This window comes from Odocoileus virginianus, chromosome 32, assembly GCF_023699985.2.
Source record: "Odocoileus virginianus isolate 20LAN1187 ecotype Illinois chromosome 32, Ovbor_1.2, whole genome shotgun sequence".
In the NCBI taxonomy this organism is placed as follows: Eukaryota; Metazoa; Chordata; class Mammalia; order Artiodactyla; family Cervidae; genus Odocoileus; species Odocoileus virginianus.
Genome location: NC_069705.1, coordinates 20,170,636 through 20,196,929, shown reverse-complemented (window position 1 = coordinate 20,196,929; position 26,294 = coordinate 20,170,636). Strand labels below are relative to the sequence as shown.

The 26,294-nt window shown below is 41.6% G+C and overlaps 1 long non-coding RNA gene across 2 annotated transcripts in view; it reads left to right on the top strand.

Moving 5' to 3' along the window:
• Positions 1-1,150: 1,150 nt before the first annotated feature.
• Positions 1,151-26,294, top strand: part of LOC110149189 (uncharacterized) — an 80,025-nt gene continuing 54,881 nt past the window's right edge. Inside the window, exons 1-2 of one of the 2 annotated variants that reach the window (XR_011485238.1) lie at positions 1,151-1,274; positions 10,999-11,216. This is a non-coding gene — a long non-coding RNA (uncharacterized lncRNA). Of the gene's footprint in view, positions 1,275-2,844; positions 3,097-10,998; positions 11,217-26,294 lie in introns of those variants that run through there. The other variant, XR_011485237.1, reaches the window with a different exon arrangement.

Genomic DNA, 26,294 nt, shown 5'->3' with positions numbered 1-26,294 from the left:
GACTAGATGTTATCATGTCTGGCTTCTGGGCAGTAAGTGAAGGATGTGGAACTGGATGATCTTGGTGTCGGAGAAGCCACTGAGCCCGGCCTTTCAAGTCAGTCTCCATCCTAATCCACTCCTGGAGGACAGATCGCAAGGGTCGATGTGAGGTTTCATGGATCGATGGAAACATTATCTGAAACAAAATTCGGACATCTGAACATCAAGGGTCATGTTGATAAGTTAACCCACCATTTCATGTTCTTTTGGGTCTTAATCCAAAGCTCTTTTCCCCACCTAGGACATTTCTGTGCTCAGAGAAAATAGAAAACTTCCCCTTCTCAAATGGAGCCATGTCAGGTTAATTATATCAGATTAAAATGAACATTGTCTCCTTAAAAAAAAAATGCACAATGTGAGAGTTGCAAGTTAAGTTTTGTTTGGGGCAAAATAAGGGATAGTAGCCCAGGAGACAGCATCTCAGATAGCTCTGAGAGACTGCTCCAAAGAGGCAGAGGGGGAAAGGTCAGTATATATGATTTTTGGTGAAGGTAGAATACATGCAATCAAACATATATTTCTGCAGAAGCTTCCTACTAGTCTCATGAAGCCTTTGCTAGTCACAAGAACAGTCATCACCATGAAGGATTTTAGTGCTTTTTAGATATGAGGAGATAAGATATAAGAACTGGGCTCATAAAATCAGCTGCTGAGAATATCTAACTATCTGAAGACCTGTCCTGCCAGTTTTTCTCAAACACAGAGTGCCTCATTTCTGCTCTCCACCCTGAGCTCCTTCAGGGGGTGTCGAAGATCAGTAGCCTCTGATCTAATCTAATAGCAGCACACGATCTAATCCTTCTAGAGGTGAATGGCCTGCACCCCTGGCAAGCGCAATTTGTAGTTGACAACATCATAGACAATCTGTGGTCAGTGCAATACATAAGATAAAGATTAGTAAAGAAAACAGTGGGAAGTGTCTCAGCGAGGCAATTAGGCAACCTGATTGGTAACCTGGTGTGAACTGCACTATGGATGCAGAAACCCAACCCTACTGACAGCCTCTTCTCCCAGCCCTGGCTTGGAACCCTTCAAAATTCAGAACTTAAGGAAATGGACATTCTAGTTCTAGAACCACCCTAGTATCACTATGAGCCCAGGAAACATATAGCTTTTAGAAAAAGAGTCAGTGCCAGTCACAGCCAGGAAGAGAAATCTATTGGGCAAAATACATTTAAGATGAAAAATTTCTAACTGTCTACGGGGTGACTCGCACCAAAGAATGTTTAGAGGTAGGAACTATAGGTGATCTGCTCTTTCTTATGACAAATTGCAAAAGACAAGAATCTCCCACAGGAGCTGAACATGTCCGCATACCCTCCCAAATGCAACTTCCTTGCATTTCTTAATTATGCTGTTTTACTGAAGAAATTAAGTTATACTGTTTAGTCATTAGCTAAGTAATAGTATGCATGAATATGATGTAAAACTTGGCTTCTGGAGAATATCTGCAAATAAATAATAAATCTTCTTGTGAAACAAATGCTAGAATATTATTACCTGCTTTAATGGCCTTTTGTCCTAGAACAAATCTCATAAGAACCAATGATTAGAAGAAAAACATGGCAAAGTAAAAAGAAATAAAACAACAAAAGCATCAAAAACAAAACCCTTATTTATAGCATCATTTTGTACTATCACAAGAACATTCACTTAAAAATCAAATATCTTACCCGATGGCAGAAACAATTTTGTAAGTCATAAGGAACATCTTGTTATGAACACTTTCTACTTGCAGCAGAATGGAAGAAATTGAAGGTACAGTGAAATCAAAAGGTCAAATTGTCCATGTGATGTCTGTGAAAATCATGTATTTGCATTAGCTCAAATGTATGAAACATCAGTAGCTGCTGACCTTGAGTTTTGGAATAACCAGTGATGGATGTTTAGGAAATGAGGATACCAGGAAAATTATTTAAAATATGGATAATAAAGATATTTGCATTGCGATGAGGAAGAGAAAAACATAACCAGGGCTTTTTGTGAATGAGGTGCTCTGTGTAATTCATAATTTTAATTTTAAAAATAAAGTGGCTTATTAATAACAACTTATTCTTTCCTTCATCAAGTAATTTTGAGGACCTACAACAGGTCAGGCAGTTTTAGGAACTGGGCATATACTAGTGAACATTAGTGAAATAGCTGCTGCTCTCAGGGAGCCTATGTTCTACTGGGGGTGGGGAGTAGGTTACAGAGACAATACATGATAATATGTCAGTTTATGTAGTATTTTGGAATGGAAAGTCCTGTGGAAGAAGAGAAAAAAGAGCAGTTTGGAAGGGGATGGTAATGGGAGGAGGTGGGCAGAGTAGTTCAGGTTACATTTATGTGCTGTGGTCCTGTCATATCATAGAAGTGACATCAGAGCCAAGACTTGGTGTCAAGAGTTGGCCACATGAAAACCTGGGAGAGAAAGAATGTTCCCAGCAAAGGCAGCAGCAAGTGCAAAGAGCAGAAAGAGAAAAGACCTGGGGGCAGGAGGGTACAGTGCACACCCTGGAGTGCTTTGGAACCATGGGAAAAATGCTGGCTTTAAAAAAAAAAAAGTATTTATTTGGATCTTCCATCTTCGTTGGGGCATGTGCAGCATGTGAACTCTTAGCTGTGGCGCAAGGAATCTAGTTTCCAGACCTGGACTCGAACTTGGGCCCTTTGCATTGGGAGCGCAGAGTCTTAGCCAGTGGACCACCAGGGAGGTCCCAAAACTCTAGCCTTTTGTGTCAGAGAAATTGGGAGGCACTGGGGGAGTTGGAACAGAAGAGCAACTTGATCTGGCTTCTATTTTAGGGCAGTCACCCTGGCGGCTGTGCAGCTTGGGCAAGGGCAAAATTCAGGCGACCAGGTTGAAATAATGCAGGGGAGAGAGGAGGCGGCAAAGACCAGGGAAGAGGCAGTGGGATGTGAGAAGTGCTCTGATTCTGGAAGCATCATTAAGGCACATTTCCTCAGACCGCAAGTGTCACAGACTCCCCTCCTGTTTCTGACGCTAATAAACTGAGACCAAGCAAGGCAAATCTCCTCTGTAGAACTGCTTAAAGAAACTCATCTCCAAAGGTTAGTGTAACCAGGAAAAACTTCCATGATTTTAGTAAGAATTTACCCTTCTGAGAAATGAACACTGTTCTGTTAATGCAGCCTTCCTAATGAAGATCAGTTTTATTTCTTAAATTATTTAAAATATTTTTCATTTTCATGCCTCTGAATTAGTTATTGTGTATCTAGTAAGGTGAAGACACCTGGTCATTACCTAGGAAATTGTTTGGGATAATCTAAGTTCCAGAGTTTATTTTTGTCAGTTTGAGTGTTTTATGTTGGTCATTGCTGTTGTTGTTTAGTTGCTTAGTCGCATCTGACTCTTTGTGACCCTGTGGACTGTAGCCCACCAGGCTTCTCTGTCCATGGGATTTCCCAGGCAAGACTGCCGGAGTGGTTTGCCATTTCCTTCTCTAGATCTTCCTGACCCAGGGATCAAACTCCTGCCTTGGCAAGCAGATTCTTTACTGCCGAGCCACCAGAGAAGCCGCATACTGGTCATATAAATCATTTATTTTCCAGATGTCTACTTGATTTCATACTATTTAGAAGCCATAGTAGTTATAAGGGGGAAAATCTCTTTTTATTATTCATGTTAGTTATAAGGGGGAAAATCTCTTTTTATTATTCATGTTAAGAGCAAAATGACTATGAAAGGAATATTTTAGTTCAAAATATTAACTCACCAGTTACACCAGGATCATAAAATCAGTAAGGTTACAATGAAAAATGATGGTTGCCATTTCTATACCTTTTATCATTTTCCTTTATATTTGCTCACATGAAGTCCACAAGGGGATTTGGGGTTCAGAACTTAGTTTTCTTCAAAGAGAAAAGTAACGATGATTTTGAATTTTACTTGTTTTGTTGGATTTAAAAAAAAAAAAAAAGCCTGTTTTTACTGTAAGAGCATGATTTCTTTCTTGCAATTCATATTTTATTCAAAAGCCTCGGTCTCCTAGAAGTTGAATAAAATGCCAGATCTCATAGACATAGCTTCTATATACAAGCTTTTGCTGTACCAGCTTCCTGCCATTCTTTGAAATCATTAGGATCAAAGACAGTCCACAGATACTGGGAGGAATCACTGGTTGTGATGCAAATAGTAAACACAGTCTGGCAACACGAACTCTGTGCTGATCAGAAGCGAGATGAGGATGCTCTTATTAAGGAGATCAAGGCCCAGTGGTCAGGAAGTTGAGCACTGGAGTCAAATAGAACTGCATTCAAATCTTGGCTCAGCCATTTACTAGCTCTTTATCGTGGTTGCATTTCTTTTTTTAAAATTAATCATTTTAATTGGAGGCTAATTACTTTATAATATTGTAGTGGGTTTTGCCATACATTGACATGAATCAGCCACGGGTGTACATGTGTTCCCCATCCTGAACCCCCCTCCCACCTCCCTCCCCATCCCATCCCTCTGGATCATCCCAGTGCACCAGCCCTGAGCACCCTATCTCATGCATCAAACCTAGACTGGTGATACGTTTCACATACAATAATATACGTGTTTCAATGCTATTCTTTCAGATCATCCCACCCTCGCCTTCTCCCACAGAGTCCAAAAGACTTTTCTTTACATCTGTGTCTCTTTTGTTGTCTCACATGTAGGGTCATCGTTACTATCTTTCTAAATTCCATATATATGCGTTAGTATACTATATTGGTGTTTTTTCTTTCTGACTTACTTCACTCTGTATAATAGGCTCCAGTTTCATCCACCTCATTAGAACTGATTCAAATTCATTCTTTTTGATAGCTGAGTAATATTCCACTGTGTATATGTACCAAGTTTCTTATCCATTCGTCTGCCAATGGACATCTAGGTTGCTTCATGGTTTCATTTCTTAGCTTCCAGTTTTTAATCTGGTAGCAGCCTACCCGTGGTGCAAAGTGGGGAAACAACATAAATATCAGGACCTTACCCTGATGTTTAAGGAAAGAAGGGCAAGCACTGCTCTTAAACCATGATCTGTTTAATTAGTGCTACTTAGGTTCCCACCTTGGGCTTTCTCAGCAGACAGAACTGGGGGTACAGATGTACATACATTCAAACAGGTACATGTTTGTGGGCACATGTCTGTGTGTGTACATACATATCTTGCACATAATTTCAGTGTTTGCACTTACATGGATACCTGGGTTCATTTTAGCAGGATTTCTGTTGTGATCTTTAGGCCTTTTTTGCATGTTGTTTTTGTTTAGTTGCTAAGTCATGCCCGATTCTATGCAACCTCATGGACTATAGCCTGTAGACCTTTTTGTAGACCTCTTGTAGACCTTTTTGCAGGATATTACAGCAAATATCCAGATAGCAGGGAGTTAAATTAGCAAGGGCTGAGGAGGTATCTGGTACATAAGCATCAGATCCAATTTTTACTATTTATTATAAACATGGGCAGTGTTGATTCCCTCTTTGTCCTTTGTGGGCATACCTGCATGCATGCTAAGTCGCTTCAGTCGTGTCCAACTCTTTGTGACCCCATGAACTGTAGCCACCAGCCTCCTATCTTAATGGGATTCTCCAGGCAAGAATACTGGAGTGGGTTGCCATGCCATCCTCCAGGGATCTTCTCAACCCCAGGGATTTAACCCACGTCTCTTATGTCTCCAGCATCGGCAGGTGGGTTCTTTACCACTAGTGCTACCTGGAAGCTCCTCTGTCCTTGGCTCTGAGGCAAATAATTGGCAGGATGTGATTAATGATAAGAAGAGTTATAAGTCAAACAGCTGTAGAATGGAATTTCTGATGTCCTTCTGTATCCCTGCAGCAGATGTCATTATTTACATGTAAAAGAGGGATTATAGATGTATATCCAGTGTGCTTAAACCTCAGATCCTCTTTGTTTTTTTTTTTTTTTTTTTTCTTTTGGCCATAGCACCCAGCTTGGGGATCTCAGTTCCCCAACCAGGGGTAGATCCCAGGCCCCTTGCAGTGGAAGAACAGAGTCCTAACCACTGGACCACCAGGGAAGTCCCTCTGCTTTTGTTTTAAAACAAGTTGTGATTTCTGTCTAGGGGGTGAAATGGCATCCCCCTTGCTGAATATAAACCTATGAATGGGCAAGTTTTCCTCGGGATTATCACTAGATGGAGTATTGTCAGGCCTTTGCTAAGTTTCTCCAAATAGGAAATTGGCCACTGCAAGCCTAAATATTATTTTACTATATTATTTATTAAAGTAATACTTGTGTGCTTAGTCACTCAGTCAAATCTGACTCTTTGTGACCCCATGGACTGTAGCCCGCCAGGCTCCTCTGTCCATGGGGATTCTCCAGACAAGAATACTGGAGTGGGTTGCCATGCCCTATTACCTAAAAAGGACATTAAAGTAAAGTGAAAATGATTTTCATGCTGTCAGAAGTAATGTCTCAAACTCATGGTGTTGATGAACTTGCTATTCATCAGTAAGTCACCAGCTCACAGATATCAATTTTTTATAATCTACTTATAAATCAGTTTGATGGATTTTTTCCTTATAACGAGCAGAATATTGTGCTTATCAGAGACAGTTAAATTAACCATTAACCTAGGGGTCATGAAAAATTAATTTAGAATGAGTTGACAGCTGTCAAGAGGCAGGTCAGGTGGTCTGGTATTCCCATTTCTTTAAGAATTTTCCACAGTTTGTTGTGGTTCACAGAGTCAAAGGCTTTGGTGTAGTCAATAAAGCAGAAACAGATGTTTTTCTGGAACTCTCTTGCTTTTTCGATGATCCAACGGATGTTGGCAATTTGATCTCTGGTTCCTCTGCCTTTTCTAAATCCAGCTTGAACAGCTGAAGTTCTTGGTTCACATACTGTTGAAGCCTAGCTTGGAGGATTATGAGCATTACTTTACTAGCATGTGAGATGAGTGCAGTTGTGCTGTAGTTTGAGCATTCTTTGGCATTGCCTTTCTTTGGGATTGGAATGAAAACTGACCTTTTCCAGTCCTGTGGCTACTGCTGAGTTTTCCAAATTTGCTGGCATATTGAGTGTAGCACTTTACAGCATCATCTTTTAGGATTTGAAATAGCTCAACTGGAATTCCATCACCTCTACTACTTTGTTCATAGTGATGCTTCCTAAGGCCCACTTGACTTCGCATCCCAGGATGTCTGGCTCTAGGTGAGTGATCATATCATCGTGGTCATCTGGGTCGTGAAGATCTTTCTTGTCCAGTCCTTCTGTGTGTTCTCGCCACGTCTTCTTCTGCTTCTGTTAGGTCCGTACCATTTCTGTCCTTTATGGAGCCCATCTTTGCATGAAATGTTCCCTTGATATCTCTAATTTTCTTGAAGAGATCTCTAGTCTTTCCCATTCTATTGTTGTCTGAAGCAACAGTTAGAACTGGACATGGACCAACAGACCGGTTTCAAATAGGAAAAGGAGTACGTCAAGGCTGTATATTGTCACCCTGCTTATTTAACTTATATGCAGAGTACATCATGAGAAACGCTGGGCTGGAAGAAGCACAAGCTGGAATCAAGATTGCCGGGAGAAATATCAATAACCTCAGATATGCAGATGACACCACCTTTATGGCAGAAAGTGAAGAGGAACTAAAAAGTCTCTTGATGAAAGTGAAAGAGGAGAGTGAAAAAGTTGGCTTAAAGCTCAACATTCAGAAAACTGAGATCATGGCATCTGGTCCCATCACTTAATGGCAAGTAGATGGGGAAACAATGGAAATAAACACAGACTTTATTTTGGGGGGGCTCCAAAATCACTGTAGATGGTGACTGTAGCCATGAAATCAAAAGACACTTGCTCTTTGGAAGAAAACTTATGACCAACCTAGACAGCATATTAAAAAGCAGAGACATTACTTTGCCAACAAAGGTCCATCTAGTCAACGCTACGGTTTTTCCAGTAGTCAAGTGTGGATGTGAGAGTTGGACTATAAAAAATGCTGAGCACCGAAGAATTGATGCTTTTGAACTGTGGTGTTGAAGAAGACTCTTGAGAGTCCCTTGGACTGCAAAGAGATCAAACCAGTCCATCTTAAAGGAAATCAGCCCTGAATATTCATTGGAAGGACTGATGCTGAAGCTGAAGCTCCAGTACTTTGGCCACCTGATGCGAAGAACTGACTCATTGGAAAAGACCCTGATGCTGGAAAAGATTGAAGGCAGGAGGAGAAGGGGACAACAGAGGATGAGATGGTTGGATGGCATCACTGATGCAATGGACATGAGTTTGAGTAAATTCTGAGAGTTGGTGATGAACAGGGAGGCCTGGCGTACTGCTGTGCATGGGTCGCAAAGAGTCAGACACGACAGAGTGACTGAACTGAACTAAGTGACAGCTGTCATGTGGGCCTTTATTACTTTGTTAGTGACAAAACTTGCTGATGTTTCTCTAATGCTACTGTGAGGTAATACAAAAACATATGTATTTAGGTCTCTGCCCCACTTCCTGGCACAGAGGTCCTAAAACTCTTGCAATTTCCTAGTGATCAGAGCACTGGGAGCACCTTCTGTTCTAGTATTTGGTCTTTGAGCCCCTGTCCTGACAGGGTTCCTCTATCCCTTGGAAGTTCCTGGGTGATAACAGTGTCCTTTGTTCTAATGAGGTGACTCTTGGTGGGTTCCCGAATGAGGGCTGGCCACCAGAAAGACCAACAAGCCAGTATTAGAATCTTAGGATTTGCAGCTCCATCCCCTTCTCCAGTGAGGGAAGAGGGTCTGCAAGTGGAGTTAATGATTGATCATCCCTATGGGAGAAAACCTTCCACAAAGTCCCAGGGGGTTGGGGTTTGAAGAGCTTCTCGGTTGGGGGCCACGTGGCTGTGCTGGAAGAATGGTGCACCTGGAAGGGGCATAGACTCTTCGCCCCTTCCCACACACCTTCCTACACACCTTCCCACAGACCTCCCTACACACCTCTTCCACCTGGGTGTTCATCTGTGTCCTTTATCATATCCTTTTAAAAAAAATTTGTTTATTTATTGCTTCCTTGCAGCACAAGTCTTAGCTGCTCCAAGGCATGTGGGATCTAAGTCCCCATGTCCCCTGCATTGGAAGGAGGATTCTTAACCATTGGGCCACCAGGGAAGTCCCTATCACATCCTTTTATAATAAACTGGTAAACAGTAAATAAATTGTTTCCCTGAGTCTGCAAGCTGCTCTAGCAAATTAGTGAAACCTGAGGAGGGGGTCATATGAATTTCTGACTTATAGCCGATTGGTCAGAAGTGCAGATAACAGCCTGGCTTTGCACTTGATGTCTGAAGTGGGATGTGGGTAATCTTGCGGGACTGAGCCCTTAACCTGTGGAATCTGATGCTATCTCCAGGTAGACAGTGTCAGGTTTGAGTTACTCTGGGACACTGCTGGGCTTTCCTGGTGGCTCAGTGGTGAAAAATCCGTCTGCAGTGCAGGAGACCCAGGTTTGATCCCTGGGTCGGGAAGATCCTTTGGAGGAGGACATGGCACTCCAGTATTCTTGCCTGGAGAATTCCATGGACAGAGCCTGGGGAGCTACAGTCCATATGGTCGCAAAGAGTTGAACATGACTAAAGTCACTGAGAACAGCGCTTGAGAATGACTTGATGGGCAGAAAATTCCCATGTATCTGGTCTCAGTAGTGTGGTGAGTGTGTTGGTTAGTATGAGAGTAAAGGAGAAACCCACATGAACAGTGTAGGTTTTTCTATACAACTACCGTGTTATGTTTGTTAATGTTAATAAAAAGTACCACAGGTTTTATAGCCAGGGTATTATTATCACTTTTGTAGGTAAGTAAGTTGTGTTTCTATATCTTAACAATTTGATTTTTATCACTGAGTATTAGTATTAGAGTCTCATGTGTGTGTTCAGAAGTTGTCATGTAGCCCAAGAGAGTTCATGGGGTCTTTCTTGTGTCTAATTTATTAGAGAAGAATTTTGGCATTACCTCTATTTGGCATAAAATTAAGTAATTTTAGAGTATAAACGTTAACCTCGAGGCACTCTACTGTCATCTTGTAATTTTGCAGATAATTTTACAGAATCAGGAACTTGAGCTCAGAAAGATGATGTAACTAGTACAGAATAACAGTGGAAGCGCTCAATCCAGGTGTTGGACTGTGGTCCCCAAAATGTGCCTCCCTAAAATGTAAGAAATGAGTGAATGAGCTACACAGTCAGATCTGTGCAGCAGGCACTCTGAGAGAGGTCTGTCCATGACATCATCAACTAGAACAAAAATTCAGCATTCCTAACCCTGAGAGGGTGCAGCTAGCAATATTAAGGAAAATAAGAAAAGTGTGTTGACTTGCTTTTTGACAACTCTGATTTTACTTTCTCTAAAATTATTTGCATTTGTAGCCATCACAAACCTAACCGGAGAATTAGAAATACTTTTTTCTTGGCAGAGATCTTATTTTTCAAAAACCATGATTTTGTAACCATGTTGTTAAGCTGTTGTGCATTAGCTCTACAAACTCAGTTAAAATTATGTTTTGATCCTTTCTTGGTTTTTAGTTTTGTTGGTCGGTTGTTTGGACGTTAGGTTGTGATTTATTTGTTCTTGTTTGTGGTCTTATATCAGTGCTGCCTAGGATATGGCAAGTTTGCTAATGATGCTAATAAGTTTACACATTATTGAGTTTTTCTTTTTTTCAGCAGTGACTCTCCAGGTGGATGTTGAACTGCTCATTGTACCATGGAACTCAGAAGTATGCTCTTTTTGTACATCAAGTACGTCCACTTAGCATGTAAAACTAGCGTGGGTTTAGTTGTCTTTAGACCTTTTTTGTTTGACTATGCAAAAGCACAGTGAAAATAACCAGGGTTCAGGTCTTTTTATAGAGCAGAAGTAATGAGCCTGATTCTCTGACTCACAGGCCACAGATGGATCCCACTGTCAGATGAGCAAGAGAGAAGAAAGAGAACCACTTTCCCCGGCCTGCTGGTTGGGAACAGGTGGTAACCTCCTTGCTTCTTCTGTCCCCACAGCCTACTGCACCCCTGAGAACAGAGCTTCCACTCAAGCCCCTCGACCCCGATTTCCCAGCCTGACCACTGTTCAGGAGAGCCCTTGCGATGCCACACGAGGCAACCAGATTCTCAGGGCCCAAAACAGCTGCCAGGCAAGGCCTCTCTCTGCTGGCTCTTCTCTGAGCTCCTGGACACTGGCCGGATCCTTATGATGATCATCTCAGACAGAAGAACAAGTGAGTTTTTGTTTTTATTGCCAATTATTGTTCATGTCGCTTAAGGCTGAGATTGAGTTTTTAAATCATAGTGGATACCTTTGAAGAAGCTTAGGACCAAAAGACAGACTTTACCCCAAGGTCTATAACCAGCCAGTGGCAGAGTTTGCATTCATTCCTGTCTCTACCACACCACCCTTTATTTCCGTCTCTCTACAGTCTCTACATACTAGTTGCTCAACAAATTGTTATTGGTTTAATCTGATGCAGTTAAGTGAATCATGTATGAATTAATCTTGTCACAGCATTTGGCTCTGCTGCAGAGCTCCTGCCCAGGGAGTAACTCCAGCTCAGGCACGAGCCCCCTCATCCCTCTTCTGAAGGCCGGCTGGAGCTGTGAGAAAGCTCAGGCTCCCATCCCTGCATCCTTGAGACCGAGGAACGGCGCAGCACAGGAGAACCATCCCCCATGACCGTCTGTCCAACCTTTCTGGGTTCTGTTCACCTTCCCTGGGAGATACTCACCCACCCAAGGGTGTGGAACTGAAAGCAAGTCAATCAGTCCACCCATGTGACCAGCAGACATTTTCTGGTGCCTCCTCTGGGCCTGGTACAGTGCTGGGCTGGGAGTGTAGAGATGCAGGACACGGCTCTCATTCCTTCCAAGGATCTCAAGGACGGAAGGATGTGGCTGGCCAGGGTGGAGCCTTTGTAGGCCTGATGAGCAGAATGCAGTCTTGCCTAACTGAGGAGGAGGTAGCGCCTGGGTAACCAGCCTGATATTTACCAGGCAAGTTCACCAACTTCCCTCCAAGTTCGTGGCTGCTGCTTTCCTTTTCCCACCCAAGACTCCTGTTGGGGCACCTCTGTGGGGACTGGCTGAGGCACTGGGAGGTGAGGCCACTTGCCTCGCTGCTTGTACCAATTTTTCCTGCTGTCCAGAAATGCATCGTTCCTGGGAAACCTCTCCTAAGCCAGAATGGCATAAAGGGAAGAGGAAATTACCTTAGGACACATCTTGTTAACAGATGCTCAGAATACATCAAGGTAAAGCAGAGATGTCCACAGACACAGTTCACAGCTCTGGTGGCTTCATGCTGGCTCGTTGAGATTCTGAGTGTGGTTCCTGGGGAAGGAGCTTGGAGAGGCCACTCCAGGTGCTGGGGGTGGGGGCTGACTCTGTAAAGGCTGCCGCAAAACACCTCTGAACACTAGTTTTTGCTTTTCATCGATTTTTGTAAAGAGAATTTCCTCTTCAGATTTCTTTTGGTTGGGGAAGAGAGGTACTAATTAGGGTAGGTCTTTTGTAAAAGTAGTGTGGAACTGGCATAAAGCGAATCTTGAAAAACAGGCATACTTGTATCTAGACCTGTTGCCCAGGCTCGTTACACGTTTGAAGGAAAACAAAAGTAAAAGCAGTTTCAGTCCTAATTGTCATTCTTTTTTGTCTTTGATCTCAGGACCAGCTGTTTATTGCCTGGTGCAGTTCGTTTGGAGCCGGTAGGTTGGGCGAGAATAATTTGCCATTTAGCAGGAATAAGAAGAGTGGAATAAGAGTTGGCTTTCTTAGCTGCCAGGAGGCCCTCTTCTTATTTTTTCAATTCTTTTCCATTATGGTTTATCACAGGATATTGAATATAGTTCCCTGTGCTGTACAATAGGACCTAGTTGTTTATCCTTTCTATTTATAATAGTTTGCATCTGCTAGTCCCAGGCTCCCAGTCCAACCCACCCCTTACCCCCTCCCCCTTGGCAACCACAAGTCTCTTCTCCATGTCTGTTTCTGTTTCATAGATTCATTTGTGTCATATTTTAGACTCCACATAGAAGTGATATCATGTGGTATTTGTCTCTCTCTTTCTGACTTACTTCACTTAGTATGATAATCTCTAGGTCCAGCCATGTAGCTGCAAATGACATTATTTCATTCTCTGTTATGGTTGAGTAGCAGGAGATCTGGGCTCGACCCCTGAGTTTGGAAGATACCCTGGAGGAGGGCATGGGAACCCACTCCAATATTCTTGTCTGGAGAATCCCCATGGACAGAGGAGCCTGGTGGGCTACAGGCCATGGGGTCGTAAAGAGTCGGACATGACTGAGTGACTTAGCACAGCACAGTATTACAGATAGAGATACATTCACACCATCTTCTTTATCCATTCATCTGTACACGGACATTTAGTTTGCTTCCATGTCTTGTGACTATTGTATTGTGACTAGAACTGCTGTGAACATTGGCGCGCATGAGTCTTTTTGGATTATAGTTTTGTCTGGGTATATGCCCAGGGGCGGGATTGCTGTATCATATGGCAAATCTGTTTTTAGTTTTTTGAGGAGCCTCCATATTGTTTTCCGTAGTGGCTGCACCAGTTTACCTCTCACCAGCAGTGTAGGAGGGTTCCCTCTTCTCCACACCCTCTCCAGCATTTGTTATTTGTAGGCTTTTTAATGATGGCTGTTCTGACCGGTGTGAGGTGGTACCTCATTGTAGTTTTGATTTGCATTTCTCTAATAGTTAGCAATATTGAGCATCTTTTCCTGTGCCTGTTGCAGGAGGCCTGCTGCTTGCCCTCTGTGTTCTAGCTCAGAGCAACCAAACTCTGTGCCCTGAGGACCGTGGCATTGCGGGAGGAGATGCAGTAGAAAACCTAGTGCTGCACCCAGGTCCCCCTCTTGGCACCAAATGGAACCACAGCACAGATCAGTCTGAAGAATGTCCAGGTGGAGGAGAACATGACTCAGGCTGCCTACTTGAGAGCGAAGGTTGAGGCTTCGGTGCTGGTGGCAGCAGTCCCAACTTTGTCCCAGCTGATGTGCTGTCACAGCCATTCTCAGAGACCCCAAGGTCCCCCCTCATTCATTCCCTGGGAAGGTTCCTAGACCAGGGAGTCTCAGCAATGGTGCCCCACTCCCAAGGACTAGCACCACATCGAGACTTGTGACAGGCAGCAAGGCGGAGCTGGTGGGAACCACTCACTGCACTGTGACCCAGGACACGCTGGTGGGCCTGTGGGGGGCCTCCGTTACTATGGAGATGAGATGCTGGCACCATCAGATCTTGAAGCTGGAAAGAGGCCTGAGCCTTGCTAGGAGAACGGGCCCAAAGGCTGGTCACAGTGATGTCATCTGAGCTGCAACAAGTTACAGAGCCCTGAAAAAGTCCAAGGCTGAGGGGAACGAGCCCTCCTCTCAGGGACGCAGGCTGCTGCTGCTAAGTCACTGCAGTCCTGTCCGACTCTGTGCGACCCCATAGACGGCGGCCCACCAGACTCCGGTCCTTGGGATTCTCCAGGCAAGAACACTGGAGTGGGTTGCCATTGCCTTCTCCAGTGCATGAAAGTGAGAAGTGCATGAAGTGCATGAAAGTGAAGTCACTCAGTTGTGTCCAATGCTTCGCGACCCAATGGCCTGTAGCCTACCAGGCTCCTCTGTCCATGGGAGTTCCCAGGCAAGAGTACTGGAGTGGGGTGCCATTGCCTTCTCCGCAGGGATGCAGGAGGGAGGTCCTATTCAAAATGAGTCTGGGCGAAGGAGGCTGGGCCACCATTGTCACGTGGGAGTGCGTTCAGTGATCACAGGAGCTCCCCGCCTGACCCTGCGGTCCCCTTAGAAGCCAAGGATTGAGGAGGAAGGGGCAGTGGTGTGGTCTCAGTGGGCACTCCGAGCTCTCTGTCGAGTGCTGGCTTGGCTCCCTCGACCCCAGCCACGCTCTGAGCTTCCCAACCAGCAGAGTCTCTCACCCACCCCCACCCCAGGGACCTGGTCTGGGGTGGGTCCCTTGAAGACACCCCTCGCTGAAAATGAGTGAGGCCTGGAAGCAACATCTGCCACTCGATTGTACCCTTATTCTGAATATCCTTTGTGCATTTGCAAGCCCTCAAACCTGGACGGCAGTTCTGAGTTCTGGCCGAGCACATGCAGGAAACCTGTATAGAGCAGAGCTATTCAAGTTCAGGAAGATCTGGGTGGGAGAGCCACACCTGCTTTCAGGCAAGCGGGTACCAGTGACCCGATAACACAGTCCACAGTGGGGGACTGCAGGGTCTCAGCTTCCCAGCTGAACTGGAAAAGAATGAAAAGTTATTCAGGAAAAGGTGGGTAGGGACGGAAGTGTAGGAGAAGGGGATTCCAGGTGGAAGGGCCCCTGTGGGCAGGGTGTGGAGGTCAGGGAACTGTGGTAGGGCTGCTCAGTCTTTATTTTCAAAGTTGGTAAATATCCCAAGACACTTGGAAAGTTTCTAGAGAGACTTGTCTATCATTAAGGCATTCAGTCATTCAGCAGATGTATATTGAGTGCCCACAGTGTACAAGGCAAAAGAAATTAAGAGATTAATAAGGCTTGAGAGAAAGAAGTAAGGGAGGTTAAGAGGTACAGACTTCCTGCTGCAAAATGATGAGACATGGTTGGTTATGAAATGTACAGGTGGGGAACATAGAAAAAAAGAAAAAAAAGAGAGGTATAGTGTAAATGTGTCCAGTTTTGTTGCATATCAATTATATCCCCATGAAGCTAAATAATTTTTCCCTATTAAGAAAAGTAGATAAAACTTATTCTCTGTCCTCAAGGAACTCACGGTTTAGCAAATATTATTTATAAAGGGACATGTGCAGTGATAGACGTTAGAACACAATGTTACAGGAACACGAAGAATGGAGTGATTACTTGTGATTAAGCAGGTCAGGAAGGCCTCACGGGGAAGAGATTTTGAAATTACCAGATAGAATGGGAAAGGGCCATTTGCATTTCCAAGATGTTTAAACATGTCCAGACTTATTTTAGTTTGCCCTATTTGCAAGAATGCTTCAACTGTTGAGATGCTTATAAATTAGATGTTAATTAATGAAGTGAAAATGACGCAGGGAAGGGATCCAGATTGCTTTTAGAAATGGTGTGGTAGAACTGAGCTCCTTTCTAACTTCAAGTTATGTAAATGAAATGAACTGCATTTATAATTGTAAGAATTGGAAATGTTATTTAATATGTAAATATATTCTAACAGATAGGGGATATTTATAATACCAACAAATATTCTATTTAAGATAATGTATATTTAACTTCATGCATTTCTAGTTTTTTTAAAATAATTTCCTCCTCAATATTAATGTTTTTCTTCTCTTGTGCATAAGGGTAGTGTATTTGCTATAGCACAGTTTCTCAAACTTGATGGGCCCTACTCTGCTTTCATTTTTTACCCTCACTTTAAAAAATATTTTTATTGGATCATAAGATACATACTTGTACAAATCTTAAGGGTATCATTCAATTAATTTTTACATATGTATCTGTATATGTTAACTACCATTCAGATTAAAACATTTCCAGAACCTTCCAAGGCTCCCTCATGCCATCTCCCAATTAATACCAAATCCTGCTAAAGTGACTACAGTTGTGAGTGTATCTCCATGGATTAGTATTGCCTGTTTCTGAACTTTACATAAACGGACATACTTTTTTTAAGTCTGGCTACTTTCCTCAACATTGTCTTGAAGACTGAACCCACGTCCCAGTCAGTTTTTTTCTTTTTCATTGATACGTTATTCATGAATATACCAAACTTAGGTATCTTTTTCTGTTGGTGGCATATTTCCAGTTCTGGGCTATTATGAACAAGTCTTGGAGATGTCTTCGGTGGACATATACATTGATTTCTCCAGGGTAAATAGGAGTGGAATTGCTGGGTTGTAGGGTAGAGATCAGTCCTGGGTGTTCATTGGAAGGACTGATGCTGAAGCTGAAATTCCAATACTTTGACCACCTCATGTGAAGAGTTGACTCATTGGAAAAGACCCTGATGCTGGGAGAGATTGGGGGCAGGAGGAGAAGGGGACGACAGAGGATGAGATGGCTGGATGGCATCACTGACTCGATGCACATGAGTTTGGATAGGCTCCGGGAGTTGATGATGGACAAGGAGGCCTGGCGTGCTACGATTCATGGGGTTGCAAAGAGTTGGACACAACTGAGCGACTTAACTGAACTGAGGGTAGACATATGTGGCACTTTAGTAAAAACTGCTACTAAGTTTTCCAAGTACAACAATTTAAACTCTTCACAGCTGGGATGAGAAATTTGATATTCTGTCTTTTCAATGTTAGCCATTCTAGAGAGTGGATAATGTAAGCTCATTGATTTGATTTTCATTTCGCTGATGACAGCGTTGAAAACCTTTTCATTTGCTTGTAGCCAGTTGGGTATCTTCTTGTGAAAGACCTACTTTAATATTTTGCCCATTTTTAAAATTGGGTTGTCCTTTTTTACTGAACTGGAGGGTCCTTTGACAGATATGTGTATTGCACATCTTCACCCAGTCTTCAGAGTGCCTCTCACTCTTTCAGTGGTGTCTTTTTCTTGGGAAGAAGTTCTTGACTTCAATAGCATTCAACTGGAGCAGTCTTGTCTTTTGTGGTCAGTGCATTCTGTGTCCTTTTAAATGCCTCTTCCAGAGAAAAATTCTAATGAAACAGCATCAAAGATTGTAACATTTCTCATAGAACCCTCAAACCTCTATGCATGCACTTTTAGATTCCCACCTGAGAGCCACGCTCTATTGTGCTGTTGCAGAACATTCTAGCCATAGATAGATCCCCCAAACAACACCACAATACAACCACAGTAGGATTCCATTTTATGCCAAAGAGGCAACAGGTTTAACTTTAAAGACGCAGCTACTTAAAACTATTATATAGTAAATAAATATAATATAGGTCAATATATATTAAATAAGTATTTTTGCACCATTATATTTCAGAGATTCAATAATAGGGGGAAGTTCTGAAAAAAAAGAGTATGAGATGAGAAAATCAATTCACTTGAAAACACTGGAGCAAAACCTTGGTCCTTCCCCATCTGTGCCTAATTAGGAGCACTCATCTCTCCCCTTGGCCTACTTTTATCACTGCTCCAACACACACACACACACACACACACACACACACACCCGGCACTAGTCCCAAGGAAAAAACACAACCAAGATATTTATGACTTCTGAAACCTGCTCTAACTTGACAGTCCACAAACATAACAGATGGTCTGTAATAACTGAACTGTTGTTGAATGTGTCTTCGGTGGTTAATTACACACCCATTTCTTAAAACTTAAAACACATGGAGAGCAATTATTCTTACCAAAGGAACATACTCATATTTTCATATTCTGTAAGTCATATTGTCATACAGTTTTAGATAGATAGACATAGATAGATGATAGAGAACAAGATAGATAATAGATTTCAAATAGATGTATTTAAAACACAATTACCATTTGTGATATAAAACATAACTTCTAATTTTCAAGTCTCTGAAAAGCTTATAAATATCAGGGTCTTGGGTAGCAGCCTGCCTTTCTTCGTGATGTCTCAAAATTTAGAGTTGTCTTGCTATGCAGATTTTTTGTATAAATAGGATTTCATAATCTACAAAACATTTCTCTCTCTAGCAAGTTTCCAACTAGAAATCAAGAGACATACCAAGAATGCATATGCCTTACAAGGGTCAGAGCAAATCACTGAAATATTTGAAACTATTTTAAAACTGGGCAGAGAGACCTCTTAATATTCAGACGAAGATAATTCACAATACTAAAACTGTCTTCTTTTTAGTATGATCTTTTCCCAGCTCATCATGATTATTTTGAGGGGGAAAAAAAAACCCTGAGTGCAGGAATATTATACCTTTATTTTTCATTTGTTCATTTTTAATCCCTCATTTATAAAAACTTTCATTCATGTGTAAATAATAAATGCAACCACAGTTACATATGCTTTGACAGAAGTGGGTATGGAGAGCAGTGGGCCTCAAAAGAAGGAAGAGAGGAGTTTAGGAAAGTTGGGCTTCCCTAGTGGCTGAGATGGTAAAGAATCTGCCTGCAATGCAGTGCTGGAGACCCGTTCAATCCCTGGGTCGGGAAGATCCCCTGGAGAAGGGAATGGCTACCCACTCCAGTTTTCTTGCCTGGAGAATTCCATGGATGGAGGAGACTGGCGAGCTAAAGTCCATGGGATTGCAAAGAGTTAGACATGACTGAGCAGCTAACACTTACAGAGCCATAGAATGACTCTTGAAGATCAGTGGGTTCTTCACTTGCCCATGTCTGCTCTTCCTGGATTTTCTTTTGCCGTTCACTTTACTGCTATTCTGTTCTCCAGAAATGTCTTCATAGGTGTCTTATCCTGGTACAGCCAGTGGAGGTGGAATCTAGAAGATCCCTTTAATACCAACCCTGCAGAATTCACGTCTATTCCTGGGTTCAGTGTCAACAGATCACCCACCAACAACAAAATACATGAGAGGCTGCTTAGGGTAGATACTTGAAAAGTGTCAGATCAGAGGGATGCCTTGCATTAGTAGGAAAGCTCTGGATGTCTGACTTGGGTAAGCAGACAGAAAATTTGGTCGTCTTTGGTTTAGCTTTGAATTTCTAATGAAGGTTGGGTTTTTAGTCATCCATTCCATATTGTACTGTTCCTTCTTATGCTTAAGTACATTTCATTCTGTTCTCCTTGGAGCAGGACTGAAGTTCAGATTGCAAGGAACCTAATAATGCCAGATTTTGAACAATTAGATTCTCCAAGGGTTTTAGTTCAATCATTAGTATAGAACTGAACCAGCTCAGTTTTCTTCCTCAGATCCAAATCACAAGGATACTTTAGTTTAAGGGAGGGAGCAGTGAGGGACAACTTATAACTCCACTATGTTTTTCTTCTTCTAGACTTTTCCTGAAACTTTGCAACTGATTGTTGAACAGAGTCCTCCAATTCTGATAATTAATTTGCCTGTTTACAAAAGAAAAATGAAATACAGAGATAACAGTCTGAGCTGAAGAAATTATGTATTATTCATCCAACCAAAAAACTTTGCTATTGCTAAGATAATGGTCTAGACTTTTCAATCCTGCCAAGTTTTTTTTTTTCCCTTTTTAATTCTTTCCCAAAGGGCTATGCTTATTTCTTTTTCACACTATTATCAGACACATTGTCTACTTCAAGACTTGTTTCTCAGCAAGTTTAAATTAGGAAGACACTTTTCTTAAGCAGGAAAGCATTTAGGATTTTTTGAAGTCTGAGTCTTTCGATCAGAGGAAAAGAGAGAGAGAGGAAGTGAATAGAAGAAGGAGAAAGTGTGTGTGTAAAGTAGGAGGGGAACTTGGGGCCCAGCCATTTTTATGAGCATCTCAGAACCGAGACCTCTTTCTACTTTTCAGTTATAATTAATATAAAACAAAATTCTGCTGTTAGTAATTGTCAATTATTTGAAAATTTGGGCCCTATGTCTGGATTTAGAACAGTGATAAATTTTATTTCTCCGCATCAGACTTTCTGGGGGCACACCTTGCTGACGTGCATATCCATGAGACACATCCACAAACTCGAGCTCCCCGTGACCAGTGTTGGGCCAGGGGTCTCCTTTGGTAAAAGAGCACTCCAAATAGTCTTTTGAAAATTGAATTTTCGGAACTATTGATCTAGTGATTTCTTCCCTGTTTCTGTCAGACATCAAGTTGATTGACCCTTCAAATAGGGATGCATACACTCGTATTTAATGTATTGCTCCAAAGGGACTTCTACAAGGGGCCAAATGACACAGAACCTTCAAGGCCAAGGTAAAATGTTTGGGTTTTATTCCAACTGTGAAAGAGATGAGTTTTTATTAGCCATGGATTTACATGTATTCCCCATCCCAGTCCCCCCTCCCACCTCCCTCTCCACCCGATCCCTCTGGGTCTTCCCAGTGCACCAGGCCCGAGCACTTGTCTCATGTACCCAACCTGAGCTGGTTATCTGTTTCACCCTAGATAATATACATGTTTCAATGCTGTTCTTTTGAAACATCCCACCCTCGCCTTCTCCCAGAGTCCACAAGTCTGTTCTAAACATCTGAGTCTCTTTTTCTGTTTTGCATATAGGGTTATCGTTATCATCTTTCTAAAGTCCATATATATGTGTTAGTATACTGTAATGGTCTTTATCTTTCTGGCTTACTTCGCTCTGTATAATGGGCTCCAGTTTCATCCATCTCATTAGAACTGATTCAAATGAATTCTTTTTAATGGCTGAGTAATATTCCATGGTGTATATGTACCACAGCTTCCTCATCCATTCGTCTGCTGATGGGCATCTAGGTTGCTTCCATGTCCTGGCTATTATAAACAGTGCTGAAATAGGTCTATAGGTGAGAAATGTGATGTAACGTGATGTGATTCTTTTAAGGCTCTGTACCTAGCATTGTTTTTGTATTTGTTATTCTTTTTGCTAAAGAAGGCCCCAGGTTGGATGTTTTAGACCTGCAAAATCCTGGGTCTGCCTGCTGATAGAGTACATAAAGGGCCTGCCAGGGTGGCTGCACACGGGTTCTTAGGAAGTGGGGGTGCTCCCACTCTGTTTCTCTTTGTCTTGAAAGCTTTATCTCACCCTAAATGTTAATACTTCTTAATCTCCAGCTCAGTGACTGTCATCAAGGGACATTCTGTTTTTGTTTGTTGATTGTTTTTTTTTTAATTTTGGGGTTTTTTTATTTTTTCATTTATTTTCATTAGTTGGAGGCTAATTACTTTACAATATTGCAGTGGTTTTTGCCATACATTGACATGAATCAGCCATGGATTTACGTGTGTTCCCCATCCTGATCCCCCCTCCCCCCTCCCTCCCCATCCCATCCCTCTGGGTCTTCCCAGTGCACCAGCCCCGAGCACTTGTCTCATGCATCCAACCTGGGCTGGTGATCTGTTTCACACTTGATAATATACATGTTTCAATGCTATTCTCTCAGATCATCCCACCCTCGCCTTCTCCCACAGAGTCCAAAAGTCTGTTCTATACATCTGTGTCTCTTTTTCTGTCCTACATATAGGGTTATCGTTACCATCTTTCTAGATTCCATATGTATGTCGTTAGTATACTGTATTGGTGTTTATCTTTCTGGCTTACTTCACTCTATATAATGGGCTCCAGTTTCATCCATCTCATTAGAACTGACTCAAATGAATTCTTTTTAATGGCTGAGTAATATTCCATGGTGTATATGTACCACAGCTTCCTCATCCATTCGTCTGCTGATGGGCATCTAGGTTGCTTCCATGTCCTGGCTATTATACAGTGCTTCGATGAACATTGGGGTGCACGTGTCTCTTTCAGATCTGGTTTCCTCAGTGTGTATGCCCAGCAGTGGGATTGCTGGGTCATATGGCAGTTCTATTTCCAGTTTTTTAAGAAATCTCCACACTGTTTTCCATAGTGGCTCTACTAGTTTACATTCCCACCAACAGTGTAAGAGGGTTCCCTTTTCTCCACACCCTCTCCAGCATTTATTGCTTGTGGACTTTTGGATAGCAGTCATCCTGACTGGCGTGTAGTGATACCTCATTGTGGTTTTGCTTTGCATTTCTCTGATAATGAGTGATGTTGCATCTTTTCATGTGTTTGTTAGCCATCTGTATGTCTTCTTTGGAGAAATGTCTGTTTAGATCTTTGGCCTATTTTTTGATTGGGTCATTTATTTTTCTGGAATTGAGCTGCAGGAGTTGCTTGTGTATTTTTGAGATTAATCCTTTGTCTGTTTCTTCATTTGCTATTATTTTCTCCCATTCTGAAGGCTATCTTTTCACTTTGCTTATGACTGATGGAAAGCAAGACAGGACGGAAAGAGAACTGACTTATTGGTGTTTTTCTTTATACACTGCTAAGGGTACCAAGTAGCTGGCTTTTCACATATTTTAACTCTAGGAAGTGCCGACCAATCTCGTATTGGTGGATAGCAGAGCCTCCTCAATGTGTATGACTGGTTTTTAATGGACAGAGTAAAAAGTGATAGATAAGAATTTTATGGGGAAATACTACCAATTTGCCAAAATGCTAGAAAGTCATGACAGTATGTTAATAGAGGTAGTCTGTCTTCTTGATTATGAGGCTGATAGGCTACTGACCTGTTTTTAGGGAACCTTCACATTTTTTTCAAAGAAATTACCTGGAAGAAATAGGAGTTCTTTTGTTTATGTGTATAGCATATATGTCTTCCACTCCCCCAAAAAAACATCTTAGACATTTTGCAAACAGTAATCAATATTCTTGGATCCCAATTATTACTCTAAATAAAAACTTTTAAAATTACCCTCTCTTCACAATGTGAATTGTGAATCCAGAAATGCTCTGACAGCCATCTCAGCAGAAATATAAAGTTGTTTTAAAAAAAAAAAAAAGCTTCCTCTTATTCTGATTACTGGGATGGGGTTCTCACTTTCTCCTACCTTTCTGACTATCCTTGTTCATCTCTTTATGGACTCCTATTATTTTCTCCCCCTTAAATTCAAAATCACCTCTAACAGTTACTGTAGCCATGAAATTAAAAGACTCTTGCTCCTGGGAAGAAAAGCTGTGACAAACCTAGACAGCATATTAAAAAGCAGAGACATCAATTTGCCAACAAAGGCACATTTACTCAAAGCTATGGTTTTTCTAATAGTCATGTACAGATATGAGAGTTGGACCATAAAGAAGGCTAAGCGTCAAAGAACTGATGCTTTTGAACTGTGGTGCTGGAGAAAACTCTAGAGAGTGCCTTGGGCAGCAAGGAGATCAAACCAGTCAATCCTTTAGGAATTCAGGAAATCAACCCTGAATATTTACTGGAAGAACTAATGCTAATGCTCCAATACTTTGGCCACCTGATGCAAAGAACTGACTCATTGGAAAAGACCCTGATGCTAGAAAAGATTGAAGGCAAAAGGAGAAGGGGCCGACAGAGGATGAGGTGGTTGGATGGCATCACCAGCTCAATGGACATGAGTCTGAGCAAATTCCAGGAGACAGCGAAGGATAGGAGAGCCTGGCGTGCTGCAGTCTGTGGGGTTGCAATGAGTTGAACATGAGTTAGTGACTGAACAACAGCAACAAAAATTCAGACATTTTCTAGGCTTATGTCCAAAGTTTCTTTCCTACTTTCTTTGTTCTCCCTGGAAAATTACACCCATGTCTGTAGCTTCATCTGTCTCCAGGTCTCCACCTCGAGCTCCAAGCCCTTTCTTACTCTAATGAGACTCACAGTCTGGTGCTCCTGGGAGTTTAAGACTCAACTTGCAAGAGCTCATGAGTATAGTCGAGAGTCAGTTGGTTTAAGATCTTGAAGAAGTGCTATGTTCTAGCCATGGGGCTCCAGATGAAGCTGATGGTACAGAAATAGAAGCTAAAAAGATGCACACAAACATACTGCCTCATGGTGAAATGATATAAAGATGGATAATACTTCCTAGTTAGTTTCTGCAATTGAAAATAGTAAAATTAACATGAATTAATTATTTCTATTTTCACTAATTCAGTTGACTATCCCCCATTATTCTGAATTAGAGTGATTCTTATTTCCAATCTTTCCCTTCAAAATAAACTTCTGTTAATTATTTTTGAAATGTATTATACCTGAAAGCCCTGTGAAAAGTAACTAAGAACATTGTGTTCAAGCATTAAAATGACATACAAACTCCAAATGAAAATATAACTCCTTATTCCAAAGCTTTAATAGAATGAAACTCAAAAAGAAATTTTATCTGATAAAATTCAGGTCATTGAAAAAAAGTTCAAAAAAGAGCATTCTCTATAACAAATAGCACTTTCATTCACTTATTGGTTCAGTTAGTTTTCATCCACTTTAAATGTTGAGTTTGGCATCCTCAGATATTAACAATCCTGGTGATACATGGAAATAACAAATTTCAGGTAGATTACAATTAGTTATGCAGGACCTTAGCCTATAAGGTTTGTCATCATCTCATCCTCCTGTTTCTAATCTTCTGTATTTACTTCCCTGATCACTACCCCAGTATCCATGAGGCAAGGAAAAATAAACGGAGCTTAAATATAAGCCTCAAAAGATCCATATTTTAACAAACATTGAGTAAAGAACTTCTTTGTGGTTCGTAAATTTAAAATGAATTGAGGTTGAGTTTCTAAAACTGTTTCAAGTGGACACAAAAAACACCATCTCCAAATCCAGTTGATTTTGACACTGGTTGTAAAGATAAACGATGCTCATAATTCTCTGAGCTGTGTTGCTCCATTGTAGAACTTTTGTCTTTCCAGGAACAGTAAAGTCACTGAAGGACCTGCTCAGCCTTTCTAATCAAAAATGTATATGAGTGATCTATCAAAGTACCTCTTGGCACATGTGACTCACAAATCCTTGAGAAGTTTTGATCCTTGCATCTAAGGGCCTGATGACTACATTCTGATGGAAATGGAGGTATCTTTTCAGGGCACTGTCATTTTATATAGTTCAAATAAACTGTAACTGCTTAGGTGGTATCATGTGAGAAGGATTATTTGGGGATGTGGACACTTCAAAAGAAAAAAAGACAAACATCTGTAGTTGTATCATGAAACTAAAGCAAGGCAGGAATCAAATCTAGCTTGGAATCACCTACTGAAGAACAATTTTGAATGAAGAAGAAACGGTGGTGCAGCAGAAATGATTCATTTGCCCTCAGCATCTGGCGATGGCTCCCCAGAGCTCCCCTCCCCACTCCTCTCTGCTATGTAATTAATCAGAAAGAGGGGGCCCATGTTAAAAAAGAATTCTGCAAAATTCTTTATAAGTGAGGCCACTAGCCAAAGTCGGAATAGCACTTGAGAATGGCTGCAAGTCACACAAGAAAACCTTCCAATTCAGCCCCACTGGGAAAAGACTATTCTTTTCCCTTCAGAACATTGGTTTCTGAGTGGAGGGTAAGATATCAATATGAAAGGAGGCACAGATGTGCAGGCTCCTCTCATAGAACCTTCTGGGGAAAAAACAGCTTGCTAACCAAATTAAAGACCTCTGTCTGGAAGAGATTGCCAGTCGCAGTGTTCAAAGAATAAAGTCTGCAAGTGAAATATGCATTTAAGACTAGGAAAAAGAAATTAAGTTAGATTAAATAGAAAATAGACTTGAAGATAAAGTGATCTTGTATATTACATTTTTAGGAGATAAAAACATGAAAAATAGTGGATGGAAAGTAAGTTTTCTGCTATCAGACTAGATAAAATATCTAAAAAAAGATTTTTAAAAGTTCACTAATGGCTTGTTAGCCTTTTTTATTCTAGGGTCTTGTGATGAAACCACTTAAAATTATATCTG